Below are 12,133 nucleotides of genomic sequence, written 5' to 3'. Positions count from 1 at the left end.
CCACTGAAAAGAATTTTAAAACCTTTTAAATGACGAGCTCTTGCAAAGGGGAATATGATGTGAATGATTCTGGAGCAGGCAGAAACACAGAAGTTGGATGATCTATTTGGTATGCAGCCAACAACCCATACCCATGGAGAAGACGGCTACATGAAAAAAGGAGGTGGACCACAAGAGGTGAAGGACACGGAAAGGTTTGCCACGTCTCCTGAAAGCACGCAGGATGCACAGTCATGATGTTATAAGCTTCTACTGAGATTCACAGAGCCTGACTGTCCTCTAACTCGAAAGGCTGTGAATCAAAAATATCTGTGCTAACGTCTATGAAGTTCCTTTATAAAACCACTGAAATAAAATGGTGAGTCAGACTGGCTGTGTTTATCTTCCCCGTATCCAGAAGAATAGGGCCTGGGCTGCAGTATTCAAACTACTGTAATTTAATGGCAATTCCTACTGACTTTGACAGGTTAACTGAAAGAAAAGTCAAGAACTGTAGAAAGAAGCTAAATGAAGGAGAGGAGAAACTCAGCAATAGGAAGGAAGCTAGCCAAAAAGCAATCCAGGCAAAAAAACAAGGTATCAGCGTGACACTCAATCTAAAACATCTATTTTTGGAGTTACAAGTTGTTCTGGGCACCACATCTGCCCAAGTATCTTTGCAGTTGTACATGTTTCTAAATAAATACATAGAAAAAGCTTACCTGGCCTTTCACACACAGCGATTTGGAAAGGAAACAGAAGGAGACTGACCAACAATACGGGCAAAATGACAATTCTGGATTGTAAATAAAGCAGTGCAAATTCAACAGAAAAGAACACTATTCTTGTTCCAATCTTTTCTGACCTAAATCTTGTTATTGCAAGGAACAGCTAAGTCAGCTGCTTTCTGAATTAAATTTAACTGCTTTCCTATAAACCGAACAACAAAAATCCTAAACCCCAAGCACGAAGAAATGGCAAAGGGCCCTTGCAATGGCCTTTCCTATTCTCCTGAAAACCACTTTACGTGTGAGTGGTTTGTTATACTCAGTACTGATGGATATTTGGGTCCGATGCTGACTGTGGTGGGGCGTCCCAGACAGCCTCCATTCCACTGCATCCCCCTCTTTGCCTTTCCCCTTCCTTTCCCCTCACCCCCAGCCAGTCCCCAGCGTGTGCTTGCTCTTGCTGAGCCACAGGGAACACTATGGTGGTTTGCAGCTCTCCTTGCAGTGAGTTAGCACTCCAAAATGGTTTGTCCCCCAGCCAGCACAAGGCAGCAGGAGGGGGGATGCAGGACACGACAGCAAGCAGTGAGACAGGTAGCTCGAACACTGCACTGTCACAAGTGTTTCATCCTGAGCAGCCCGCACTATAGCTATGGTAATCCTTCCCACATCAAGACTTTTCACGTATTTATTTCTGATGCCATCAGCTGATGGCACGAAGCCATCACCTGGATCTAAACAAGCAGCGTCTTGCCTCAAATTTAAGGGGACTCTCAGGTGACAGATGGGACAGGACTGGAACAGTTTGACTTCCAGCACTATGATTATTAAAAAAAAAAAAAAAAAAAAAAAAAAGACAGCATACTCCACATAATTTTCTGAAGCTCCAGAAGTTTGCTGTGATCTACTTCTAGGTTTCAAATACTGGATGCATCAAGCTAATCCTTCTCATACAATCCTGACAATCTTGGCTGGAAAAGAAAACTGGCAACAGATATTGGTCTCTGATTTAATCTGGGATATCTTTGGATAACCAGGAAACACAAGGATGCTTTCCCTCCAAACAAACAAATTTTAAAAAGGAACAAAAATATGTGTTTGTACCAAATCATTCTATAACCTGCTTAAAAGGGGTATTTAGTGTTCTCAATGTGATACATTCAGCTTTTTGTTTTGCCACTCTGTATACATGTAAGTTATATTTATTTGAAAGGCTGTAAAATAAAAATGCCATGAACCACTGCATTTGCTGGTTGGCACTAAGCTCACGGTGAGGCTCCCACTATGCTACCCTACACGGTAACTATAATGCATGGTTAGTACTAGGAAAACCACGTTTTGTTAAACAGTTATGTCTCGGTGTCTGATAGGAAGTTCTGCTTTTTAAGAGAGCAGAACACCAGCAGTATGGCACTGCAAACTCTGTAGAGGCGAGCCACCCTATTTCCCTGGAGAATACAAGGAAAGCAGGGAGCCTCGTGAAAAACACAGTGATCCAATTAGAGTGCTAATCTTCCTGAAAACTTACAAATGCATTTAAAAATAACAGCGCCCCAAACCTGGAAATATAAAATGTTTTAAAAGCCCCCCTCTCAGCTGGGTCGGATCCCATAAATCAACCAAAGCACGAGATACGAAAACACAAGGCAAGTTTTTCAGGTTTCCTCCGGTACTTGGGAAGCAAGTCACACAGCTGAGAACAAACAGAGAGGCAAACCTGACGTTATCAGACCCGAGGTTTTGCTTGTGTCTAGACAGCTCCAAGAGGAGCCCACACAGGCACACGCAATCAGGCGAGGCGCGCAGAGCAGTGAGCGCTGCCCACCGAGCGCCTGCACACCTCTCCCAGTACCTTTCCTTTACCTCTCCCAGTATGCACGCAGGTCCGTGCTGCTCCTGCAGCTGCCCCAGCCCACGGCTGCTGGACCAGCCCGAGGGACAGACCAGAGGAGAGAAGCACCCGTGTCCAGGACTATGCCAGAATCCCCCATCTGAGCAAGAAGTCGTCAGGCTGGAAGCCACCTTCTGCTGCTGGGGTGATGAAAGCAATAACATCAGGACAAAAATATTGGCATCTCACAACTTCAGCAAATTATAAATCCAAACACCTCAAGAACTTCAAAGTGCACAGAACTTTTGTTCTCACCATACATATTTATCACTGCATACAGCTACAAGAAACTTGCAGTGGGTTTTCCTAACAAGGTCCTTTTATTCTCAGACTTGTTTTGTCTTTTCGATAGGAGGTTCTCCCTTGGATACAAATACTATCAAATTTTTTGGAGATCCACGGACAAAGTAGCCTGAATTCAAGACCAACATTTTTGCAGAATTGCTAAAGAAGATAACAATCTCCTTTGTGGTTGTGAAAGACTATGGAGCACTTTGGTACACGCTGTGCCAAATCCTGACTCTCAGCATCCCTGCTGTGGGTTTAGAGAACTACAGGTGCTGCAGCAAAACATCTGCCACAACTGAATTAAAGGTTTAAAGGCTTTTTCTTAGAAAAGAACAAATGCCAATCTTTGTTAATTATCCTGAAGGTTTCAAAGTAACAAAGATGGATCTAAAAATATGAGCAGTAAAATCTCACCAGAAAATATTCTTCCTGCGTCCTTGCCTGCAGCTGGGGACCAGAGTAGCTACAGGTGAGGAAGGGGAGGCTGACTGTGTTTCACTCACTATAGTCTTCCAAACCACAACCTGATAAACAGGAAACAGAAAATCTAGAAAACCTGCATTTTACAGCCTTTAATATCTCCACAGTGGAGTGCAGTGTATGAAATTCAGAGCAGGCAATACAGCAAACTACCACAGACCCGTTTTTCTCCTGTCCTACCAAGTACCTGTTGAATAAAGTAACGCAGCTGATGAAACTCCACACCATTTCTGTCCGATACAGAAAACCAGGCCCATCAGAAGGAGAAGGATGGCTGTTTGTTCCGATAATCTCTTCCATGTGGAGGAAATCCCTAGGCACACCACGCCACAGCTGCGTGTCCCAGGCGGGTACCCTGGAGCCCACGCTTGCTGGAAGCTCCCACAAAGCACAACCCATGAGCTAGATGTTTAGGAGCCCAGTTTCACTGTAAGCAATGGGTATTTTTTGTAAAGCACCAGGGATCAGCTCGGACTAATGGAAGCAGCCTGTGCTGCAGGATGCCAAAGCAAAGGGCACTTCTCTGCCCCTCGCTGCAGGGATCACACAGCATCACCAAAATCCCGGTTCTGCCTCATGCCAGCCATCACCACCCAACCACAAGGCAGAAACCAAAGGAGCCATTTAATTGCTAACCACTTGTCAGATCAGATGTAGATGCTTCTCCAGCAAGGGTGTGCATAATTTAAGAGACAAAGATAACACAACAGGAATGTCTTGATATTTCTTGGGACGATGATGGTGCTTGCAGAGCATTTTTTCATTAATGCTACTGAAATTGCTATTATTGTTACACGTTTGGCTCGCAGCCCACGAAGATAAAGGTGTATTTTGTGTGATCCAACGCTTGATCAAACCACCACGTTTATCAAACAGTTCTATGAAAAAAATGCAGAACTACCATTTTGAGGAGTCTTGCCTGTTTTCCCTTAAAACATTACAGCAGCAGTCTGACAGCAGGGTTCTTGTGGGCAAGTGTCCCACCTACTCTGAGGATGCTCTGCTGATGCTCTACAACCAGATGACTGTAGAAATCTCTTTACTGGTTCTTTATTATATTAAGAAACCAATTTTTACAGACTGTAATGCAAGCATATGGCAGACTACACAGCAGATGACAAGCAACTGAGGGTTGAACCTCCTGAGCTATACCTGCTTTGAGTTATAACTCCATGGTATCTCAAACGCTTCACAGAGTACAAAGAGGAGAAACCTTCCAGAGAATTAATCAGATGAAGGTATAAAGATTTGGCTGTGGGGCAATGGAACACCTCCTACCAAACACAGGCTACCTGTACCAAGATCCTTCTCAGGAAAGCCCATTCACTCCTAAAACAGCTACTGCTAGTAATGGGAAAGGTATCCTATTCCATTCACATCCTCTTCCTCGTTATTTTTAGGCAGAACAGTTGACTAAATGCGTCTCTGAGATCTGGCAGCTTTCTTGTAGAAGCTCTGAAGTGCCTTTACTCCTTTAACACAGCTTAAGACCTAACTTATTTGGGCTCACAGAAATCGAAGATTCATAACTTTTCAATATTTCAAGACAATATAAAATAACATCTATTTTCTATCCAGGAAAGCAAAACAATCAAAAAGTGTTAAGAAAACGGAAGGGGGCAGTGAGGCCATGGAAGTATATAAATAATGCAGGGAAGGAAGAAAAAAGGGGAAGCATGGTCACCAAACTCCTCATCCCTCGTTACATCCCATGTTTTATTATCTAGCCGGTGAGATGTGGTGAGTAAGGAGGAAATGAAGAAAGAAAAGGTATTTACAGAAGGAAGGAGATCCGTCAGTAGCTATGCTTCTTCTGATACAAACTATTGTTAGCACAGCTGTAAAATTCAGTCAAGCAGGTTAATGGACTGAACTCCTTTTCTGACATCACACAAAAAGGAAAAACTTTTACACTCCGCACTGATAAAGCTTTATAAGGAAGGAAAAAAACAGCACAGATAACATCATTATTGCAACATACTATCTGAGTCATTAACACTTTTAACCCTTAAGGAAGCAGTAAAAATGGGAATTGCATGCTTTTTTGAGCAGTAAGTTTCTCTCAGGTGTTTGTTGCTAAAAGATCTCTTTTTTTCCAAGAAGAAGGTGCTTAAAAAAGTGTGAGGAAACCTCACTGTAGAGGTGATTCATCATAGAGATAGTTTGAAAGTTAAAAGATAGCCACAACCAGGTATCAGAGCAATTATTAACATCCTTTATTATTATTTTTTAAATAAGAATAGATATTTAGGAAAGCAAGTGTAAATTCAATCCATTACTAGCACAAAGAAGGACTGCACATTTCCTTACTCACTGGGACATGCCATGTAAGTAAGGACTACTGGATAAAGGAAGGTTTGCATGGCAAGTTTCTCATCTGGCAACAGTTTGTTTCTGGAGGTGTTTGAAGGGCCAGATGGGGCAGGGAACCTGATGTGATCACGTCTTGCACAAAGAAGAAATCTTTACCTGCGCTCCCATACGTGCTGTCACAGCAGTATCAATTCCTGCTGCAAGCATCCCTGCTATTTACTACAGAAACAGATCCCCTCGAGGACAAAATCCAGCCTCCAACCAGGCAGTAAGTGGTGGCCTCTCCAGCTCCTTTGAGACTCCAAGTCTCCACGAGCTATTTAGCTCCGAAGTCAGCATTCCCTATGTCTCTGGGTTTAAGTTTCCACAGAAACTTGTGAACAAATCATTATATCTGAAAAAACAATTAACTCACTGAGTAAAGATTATGCTACAGCTGGCTCGTTATTGTTCCCTCTGTGGCTTCAATATTTAGGGTTTGAAACGAGATTTCAATGGAAATTATTGTCGGTTTGAATTCCTTAATGAAAAGCTTCAATTGCCTCCTCACACAAAGATGTTTTTTCATTGTAAGGGGATCTGTGCTAGCCATTGCCGTCTCGGGAGGAACACGGTGTCATTAGCTGTCACACACAGCACTCCGAGGCTGCAGAAACACAGTCTGGCTTGTCCAGCTCCTGCTTTTTCCATCATTACAGAAGCAACTCTGGGATCTGGGCTAATTTAGGTGTTAAAATATTTAGTGCTGCTCTGTAAACTAGATGTCTTCCAGTCCTCCTATTACAGAAGGGTATTTTGCAAAATATTCATCACTTGCAAAAAGCACTTAAAAACGAGGCACAAGGAATTTGTTGAAGGTGTTATTTATGCTCTAGGGCATTGTCCACTGTGAGAAAAATGGCTCAAAAACATGTACTATAAACAAACAGGAACAAATTTAGACTAAAATAATTTAAGGGCACACATACAGAACGGTAATCCTCCAGTCCAAAATGGCAAATTCCAGTGTAAAGTGATTATAATCGTAAACACAACCACGGTACAGGCTGACCCCTTTCTACTTACAGGAAAAAAAGCCAACCCAAACGTTGAGTCAGAGGCTGTCTTAAGAACTGTCCTGCCCGGGGAAGAATTTTGCAGTAGGACTCAGCTGAGAAAATAAAACAGAATTTGATGCTGGTGTTATAGTCTAAAGTTTCTTCTCAGAAACACCTGGTCAACGAGAGCTGCCAAAGTGACTTACACCCTTCTAGGTTCTAATCCTTGTGGATTCAAAGATATAGCTTGTAGGAAGCTAAGATCCTGACTCCATCACCGCTAAGCAGTCTGCACCAAGGGAGAGGTTCCTTCTCCCCAGGGAGAGTACGAGGAGCTAACCAAGGCACACTGAGCTGGATAGCAGAAGTCCAGCTTCACCTTTAGACAATCCACTTGTACGGCGCAAGCATTGTGTGAGCATGAGTTCTCTTTCCATGAAGGTAGCAAGTCTCTTGCAGGTAGTTTGATATACCAGCCCTGGGCTCTCTCAGATTTTTTTTTACAATACTTTATGAAGAAATGGAAAGCAAAGCTTTTCTAATCAGCTACCCTGGGGTTTTACAGAACAATGTTCAATTGTTTTGTTAGAGAAGTTTGACTATTTCTCCCTTCCTTTCTCTGTCATAAAGTTGATATGCAAATAAGAATTAGCTGTGTCCATCAATATTTCTGATTTTCTGCAGAAACACTTGGAGAAGATGGAAAAGCTCTCATATGCTTGGCTGCAAATTGTTCCTTAAGAGTTCAGAAACTAGCTTAAGATACTTACTATCCTGCTGTAGTAAGATGAGCATTTTTGGTTCCAAAGTACCAAATATTGGTCAGTACTGATGTAGATTTGACTTAATGCAGTCCCTTTCAGCAAGAACAAAAGGTTATTGCTTAGAAAGAAATACAGCTTTCTTTTCTTCCTGTTTTTGCCCATATTCCAATGTCCTTGCATCAGAAATGCAGGTCCACAGACTGTGTTTATTCACTAGCCCATCAAGAACAACCCTTCCTCATCTCCCACAAGTCAAAGCACTTTTGGAAATCGAAGGTTTTAAAAGTCCTGTGTTTAACTATTTGAGTTTAACGTTTTGGCTTCACACACCAATACACCCGGTATGCCTGTTACACCACGCAGTGCTGCTAATTGCTTTTAGCAGGCTGGTGTAATGCTACAACCACAAGGGCCAAAGTATACCACTTAAAGACGATGCAAGAGCCCTGAAATGCTTTACTGCAAATTGTTCTCCAGAGATCTTTCAGAACCAGCAAATTCAGGCAACAACTGAGATGCTCTTAACCTCATCTTATCATCATAAGTGCTGCTAGGAGAAATTCTGCAAGTTTAACAAGATTCACCAGGAGCATCAGAAAAGCCCATCCCTCGATGAGGAGAGCAGAGATGGTGTGACATGAAGGATGAGGGTCATGAATACTCAATGTGTTATCAGGAGGAGTAACTTAAGTCCCGGAGGAAATGCCAAACTCTCCTACAGGACACACACTTCCCTGCAATAAGTACTATCAGCATGACAAAGAACCCAAAATGTAAGATCATTTCCTTTTTTGTGTAATACAGTCCACAGCGTTCTTATACCTACTTCCCTGCTTGCAGAAAGTTGGTTTCATAAGTAAATGGACTGGATACTGTTTTTCTCCTCACAAGGATGGGGTCTCGACCTATTTTTAACAGCCAAATTTCCCTGACTACGTCAGCTGTCAACAATAATAAAATGGAAGCAAGTTACATATTCACCATCCTCAAGAAAGCTTCTGTAGGAAAACTAGTGCGATACCAAAAGAAATCTCTCTCCATATACATATTAGCAAGCTGATTTTATGCCTCCCCACTCTCGGATTACATTCACTACCTCCCACATGCCTGAGTACCACAATGTTGCATCCACCACAGTTTTGCCAACAGGGAGAAACCTGCTTCTCTTGGCTTCCTGACATTGCTGGGGTTTTGGTTGGTGATAAAAACCTGAATTTTTAGACAGATCTTTTACATCCTTTAGGAGTCAGTAATTGATACGGGGTGGTCCTTTGTCTCAAAATCCCTTTGATTTCAGTTTCTGTAAGCGTTAGGTCAGGTTGTATGACAATTATCTGTTTTTCCTCATTTGCAATATACATTTGCTTTCCTCCAGAGCCAAGGGGAAATGAACAGCACAGGGGATATGCTGCCACTTCATTACAATTCTCCGGGTGTTAGGATGCAGTCTGCTGGCAACCAGTCCTCAGAGCTTTCCTTTTAGCCTTTTGGTCCTGACATAAACAACGCATTCCTCAGCTTTTACAGCTAGGAATGGTGCCCTTGGTTATCAACACAGCCCAGCTTTTAACCCTTTGTTCTGCTGTTTCCTCTGTCCTTACAGCACACATTTCTATTCATCCTGCATTTGTATCAATCGCAGGATTTCTGTTACAAATCTCCACAATTCCACAGCTTTTTCAAATGATTAAAGAGTTCATACCTAGATGAGCTTAAAGGCTTAAGACCCTAAGATATCTTCAAGCTTTTATCTAGTCTTGTTCTTTGCTATAGGAAGGGGATGGAAAACAAAACACCTCGGTTTTTATCCTCTCGCCTCTGCCTCTAAATCCCCCACGGTATATATACACTACTTCAATCTGAAAAACTTATTGGGGATTTCACAACTAACAAACTGAAGTCTTGAAGCTCAGTAATTGGTAAAGAATAACATATCAGAAGATGAACCTGTCTCAGAATGGGAGACAGGTTGGGGAACATTAAATAAACATGGATATAAAAAATAAAGCAAACAAAACGGACCGCAAGTGTAACATGAAGGGATGCATCACCTATGTAAAAAATCCCTTGATTTACACAATACATATTCATCTTACTTATGTTTGAACTTTAACTATTATTTTCATTTACCCGCAGCTAAATATGCTCTCCACTAAGTTAAAGATTTTTTTTTTTTCTGTATAATAGGGCGCATGCAGACACACGCATAAACTTAGGAAGCACAAGGAAATTAAAGACTTCCTTGGCTTTTTAGAATATTAGAAAACAGCTGATGATTATTTACAAAGTAGATTTTTTTAATTCAGAATTTGTATAATGTACTGAAGCATTAAATAGTTTAAAAGTAGGTATCAACTAAAGATAATACCTTAAATACATTTGACTGTGCTTTAATGGCAGAAAAACAAGCTTTGCTCAAGTTACCTGTGCTTTGCTATCCAACACAATTAATCTTAACTCACCATCTCTCAAGATTTTTGAGATAATATACTTTACTGTCTCATACCTCAGTTTTTATACATATATGAAGCAAGAAAGGAAACGAAAACTCAACTTTAACTTGTTGAATCAGCTTGAATTATAAAAAGGTCCACTTTAATAGCTACAAAACAGGCTTCTGCCGGGCAAAACTATCAGTCTAAAGTTTGGATCAAAAGACTTATTGTAGGTGAGCTCTTCTTCCAGTTGTGTACTATGATTTTTAACATCTAAGGAAACAAATATATACAAATACTTTCAAATTACAACTACTGTAGCTACCAGCACTAACACTTTATATTTCAGAAAAAAGCCAGTGCCTATGCTGCCTATTAGGATAATCACTAAAAAAAAAAACCTGTTTTAAATGGATTTTTAACTGTACTGTGTAGGACATGACCACTTGCTTGAGTGACTGACAGGGGTGAAGGCATTAGGTGATGCCTGCATTGGCATCTCCTTCTGTGTTAGTATCTAACTGCTCCAAAATTAGTATTTTTAGTGCAATATCTGTTGCTTTCTTCTTCAGCCATACATTTCACCTCCTGCAGTACTGCAAGAAATCCCCATGCCTTTATTTACATCCAAAAATGGTGTACACACATCAAATGTGAGCCTAACTTTATCAGAGAAAGAAGGAGTTATTTATGTTCGTACAACGCTCTTCATTCCCCTGCTCCAACACGAAGACACACGACCATTCACATGCTCAAGTCTCACTATCACACCTTTACTGCTGTGGGCTTAGATCTTTGAGCTGCACTTTGAAGCTGTTGGTGACTTGCTAGAAAGACACAGGCAGCAGCACAAATTGGGCCAATGCACACGTGTACCATCCCTGGTCAGCTCCAGCATGCACCGAAGACAGCAATGGCTTGCTGAATTTCACTGCCCTGTTTTATAGTGGGCACTGCCCCCACCACCCATTCCATGCAGTTGTCTCTTGACACACAGGTAGCTAAAATGGTATATTGCAAGAATTGAAAAGAGTTACACCTTGGGAAGGAAAGAATGACTTATTTTTTCTCCTCCAGGACAACAAAATAAGCTACTACTACCGTTACAGAAATCTAAGGAAAGAACCCACAACTGTTACATGTACTTCATAAAATCCTTTTTTACTCCAACAAGGTATGAAAAACTGTTACTATTGAATTTTAAAGCAGAAACACTGGTTTAAAGTTAGTAACTCAGGCTATTTCACAAGAAGTCTTATTGTAAAGTCCCCATTTCCAGAATTGCTCTTAGCATCCATTTTTATATCAGAGCAAAATCAAAAACATCTAGCCCACACATCTGCAGACAGAAATCCAAGCATATAATCCAGAGAGGCCTGAAGCTAACAAAAATAATCTGTGAATGAGGTTTTAATTTTTTCCCCATGTCTTATTTTCATGTGTCTGGGAACACGCGTGTTGCTCGCACTGATGTTTCGTTTTCAGATTTTTCAGACTGACCCAGGTAGTCGAGGTTGCTTTGTAGGTAGTAAGAACCTGAAGCCAATAGGATGATGATTTTCTCCCATGTTTTAAAGCAGCACTCGCTTAAAATGGCCCATTTAACTTTTCAGACAGCCCCTTTTATCTTTGCAACCTAGTATTTTGCAGTGATCTAAGCTTCAGGCCACATTTGCCTTGTGCATTCAGTAATTTTCTGGATACAACAGGATTAAGTTTGATCCTTAAAACAACACAAGTAGGTATGAATAGGTTTACCACTTTCTATTTTCAGGGATGTCTGCAAGAGAAACCCCCACCCCTATGCAGCTTCATGAGAAATCACTCGGGTTTCTTCAAATCACCCCTCAGAAATACATGGGCAGGGGGATGGGGTTGTGTTTGTTTGTTTAAGGACAGTAGGGAGGAAGAAGTAAAGGGCAAGAGGAGAAAGGAAGGCAGCTGGCTTGCTGCTGGCTGGCTTTTACATCAGCCAACACTTCTGCTGGGCAACTCCTAGCTTGGCTACCAGCAGCATGTGGCAGAAGAGACCTTTGAATGTTGTTTCCTCATTCCATATACTTAAAACCTCTATGCTATGAACAGTGTGACTACATAAACGTTTCCTAAACACATTCCATATGACCTCCAAAAATTGAAATGAGCTATCTGAATGCCCAATCCATCCAGAAAATGGAACGGGCACGTTCTGGTCAGGTCGGAGGTGTGGAACCCAGAA

General features: G+C 41.5%; 1 protein-coding gene across 2 annotated transcripts in view; it reads right to left on the bottom strand.

Annotated features, from left to right (window-relative positions):
* PIP4K2A (phosphatidylinositol-5-phosphate 4-kinase type 2 alpha) overlaps positions 1-12,133 on the bottom strand; it is a 107,650-nt gene that overhangs the window by 69,187 nt on the left and 26,330 nt on the right. The gene's annotated exons all lie outside the window — the stretch shown is intronic.

Source organism: Anas acuta, chromosome 2, assembly GCF_963932015.1.
Source record: "Anas acuta chromosome 2, bAnaAcu1.1, whole genome shotgun sequence".
Classification (NCBI taxonomy): Eukaryota; Metazoa; Chordata; class Aves; order Anseriformes; family Anatidae; genus Anas; species Anas acuta.
The sequence above is the reverse complement of the archived record's forward strand: the minus strand, read 5'-3'. Positions and strand labels throughout refer to the sequence as shown.